This window comes from Mytilus galloprovincialis, chromosome 13, assembly GCF_965363235.1.
Source record: "Mytilus galloprovincialis chromosome 13, xbMytGall1.hap1.1, whole genome shotgun sequence".
Taxonomy (NCBI): Eukaryota; Metazoa; Mollusca; class Bivalvia; order Mytilida; family Mytilidae; genus Mytilus; species Mytilus galloprovincialis.
This window is the reverse complement of record NC_134850.1, coordinates 52,395,448-52,399,091: the sequence shown is the minus strand read 5'-3', so window position 1 is coordinate 52,399,091 and position 3,644 is coordinate 52,395,448.

Genomic DNA, 3,644 nt, shown 5'->3' with positions numbered 1-3,644 from the left:
ATAGTTCGGTTTTAAACAACAGATTGCAAAACTTTTTAGAAGAAAAAGATTCAATTGTTGACAAACAGAATGGATTTGGAAAAGATCGATCATGTTTGGACCATGTCTTTACATTAAACAGTATGATTCAAAATCGGAAGTCAAACTTTGTAACTTTCATTGATTTGCAGAAAGCATTTGACTTCGTTGATTGCAACTTACTGCAGTACATGTACAAACTTAAATTGAATGGAATAGATGGTTACATGTACAATGCTATATCCAGTTTATATGTTAACACTGAGTCTTGTGTGTATGTAAACGGATTCCAAACAAACTGGTTCCCTTGTGTAAATGGTGTCCGACAGGGAGACAACATTTCGCTGATGCTTTTTTCAATCTTTATTAATGAATTAGCTGTTAAGATTAAAAATTTGAAAATGGGTATTCCGGTAGAAGATGAAAAAATCAGTATATTGTTGTACGCCGATGATATTGCTTTAGTGACTGAAAACGAACGCAATATGCAAGTTGTTCCTGACATACTTAATAAGGGAGCTACCATTTGATTTTTATGGGGGGGCTAGGATGAAAATTTTTGTCCTGCTTTTTTTTTTAGTTGTAATCTCTGTCCTGCCTTTTTATTTTTTACTCTATTCGGTCCTGCCTTTTTTTTTACTAGTTATCCTGACTTTTTTTTACACAAATTGTCATCCTGCCTTTTTATTTTACCAATTTGCTCATCCTGCCTTTTTTTTTACTCAAAACTCCTGTCCTGCGTATTTTTTTCAAATTTCATCCTAGCCCCCCCATAAAAATCAAATGGTAGCTCCCTAAATGGTGTGAGAAATGGAGACATAAATAGTGCAAAATCAAGTGTTATGCACTTCCGGAAAGGTCGAATTTCACGGACCAGTTCAACATTCAAAATTGGAAATGAACAACTACAAATCATTGAGCAATACAAGTACCTGGCGTTATTTTTAGCGAGAAACTTAAGTATACTGCTGCAGCGGATGCATTTGCCAAAGCTGGTGGTAGAGCACTTGGTGCTGCTATTTCAAAAGTTCATTCATACAAAGAAATTGGATTTAAAACCTTTGAAACTGTGTTTAACTTCTGTATTGATCAGCCCTGTTTTAGATTATTGCTCAGGTGTTTGGGGCTACAATACTTATCATGGCATTGATATGATACAAAACAAAGCAGTACGATATTTCTGTGGTTTACATCGGTTTGCACCCACTATAGTATTAAACAGTGAACTTGGCTGGTTACCACAAACGCAAAGACATTGGTTAAATATGGTACGCCTATGGAACCATCTCATTCTTATGGACGATGAGAACCTCATGAAAAAAGTTTTTGAGTGGGAGTAGAATAATGGATTATAGTGCACACAAGTTATAGACATCTTTAATAAACTTTATTGGTTTAAGTAACCTGTATGAAACAAAACAAATAGTGGAAATACAAGAAGCTAAAGAAAAACTTTTATGTTATACTGAAAGTGAATGGAAATACAAATCTGCTTTATCACCGAAAACTACGAACATTTGTGACCTTCAAACAAAATTAGGAACTAGAACAGTATATCACATCAAATCTGTCTTAACAAGAATGGTCGGCTCTTTCCCAATTAAGATGTGGGATTCTTCCTATACATATTGAGACTGGAAGGTTCCGTTACGAAGCGATACCAGACCGAATATGTGTACTGTGTGAAAAGCAAGAGGTCGAAGATGAAAAACATTTTATGTTAAACTGTCCATGTTATGACAAACTTAGACAAAGGTTTCTACCTATGGCCGCATTAGACAATTTTAGTGACAATAGTGAAAAACTTATCCATTTATTGAATTACTATCAAATTCAAACTGCAAAATTTGTAAATTCAGCTTTTATGCATAGAAAAAAACAACTTTACGTCTAATTCTGTATTTTTTTTTTGTAAATTCTTTTACGTTTTCGGATATGATATTATATTGCTAAAGTGACATATAGGTCCAATGGGCTGGATGTAAATATCAAATTGCTATGTATATAATTGTAAAAAATGTATGTTGTGATACACATTGTCACTTATAATAATAATTAATAATTACTTACTTACTTACTTACTAGTTTTGATTTGCTTTTATTAGAAAAAAATCATCTGCATGCAATAAGACATGCCATTTTCAGGAAAAATCTTTGTTTATGGCAACAAAGATACAAATAACGGATACAAGAAGGTCAAATGATTTCATTTTTTCAAAACTCTTTCACAAAGGGCTTCATGGGATATAATTTAAAGGTAATTGACACCACCATAAAAATTGGGGATAGTCTACTGTAATAGGTTGACAGAAAAATAAGAAAGGGGGACATTCTAATAGGGTGACGCTTAAATAAGAAATTTGGAAATTAAATTCTAATAGGGTAACACTAAAACAAGAAAGGGGGAAATTATAATAGGGTGACACTAAAACAAGAAAGGGGGACATTCTTTTAGGATGACCTTAAGATAAGCTAGAAACGTGGACATTCTAATAGGTTGACAGAAAAAACAAGAAAGGGGGACATTCTAATAGAGTGACACTAAGATATAAGGTAGCAATAAACAGTTAGGAAAAAATACTAAAATTTGCCCTTATGAATTTTACCATCCCCTTTTCATTGCTTTCTTGCAAAATCAAGCTTACTGTTTGTGTCATATATGGGCATATGTATGTAATCAGAATCTTCCATAGATTTTATATCCAGTATATAAAATGGTAAAATATAATTTCTTTTTGGTGTATCCATGGCAACAATCTGCATTTATTTGTTATAAAATATTGCAAAAAGGGGGGGGGAAAGATGTCATATACTTCCCCAAAATTTGGCTAAAAGTAGAATTTCAATCGCTTGAAGTAATACCTTTTCTGAAACTGTGTACATATATCATTCAGCAAATTCAATGATAATCATATGTCTTTCATCTCATTTTTTTGTAAAATTGCGTCAAAAACTTCGCGTAGAAAAAGAGTGTTTGTAAACAGTACATTAATTTCTGGACCGATGGCCGGTCTAGATATGAAAATACGGATTGTCAAACAGAAAACAGCCCATAAAACATGTAAAAAATAATCTTGATGAACTTATAAACCAGCTTTGAAGGCTAAATTAGCACTCATCTGTCTAAAAATGAATTTTATTACACAATAACTTTCCTATTTTAAAAATCCACAGGGGCCAAAATGCGAAACTAAACTCCTAACTGTGTATTGCTACCTAAAAGGGGGACATTCTAATAGGTTGACACTAAAGAATCATGTATTGTCAATTCACTTAGATAAGACATTAATTTTCCCGGTTATTGATTGTTTCAGGTTGAATCATGGACCCTATATTGCCAAAAATTGAATGTAGAGGCTAAGGAGGAAATAGGTAATGTAAATGTTCATACTAGAAAATAATAGAAAATATTTCTGTTTTAAATTGTGTTACATTTGTCATTTCAGGGCCTTTTTATAGCTGACTTATTGGTTTTGCTCATTAATAAAGGCTTTACGTGATCAATCATTGTTATGCCGCACCTACAATAGTAGAGGGTCATTATGTTTTCTGGTCTTTCGGCCGTCCATTCATTGGTTCTTAATCACTTATATAGTCTGATAGTCTAAACACCCCATTTGAAGACA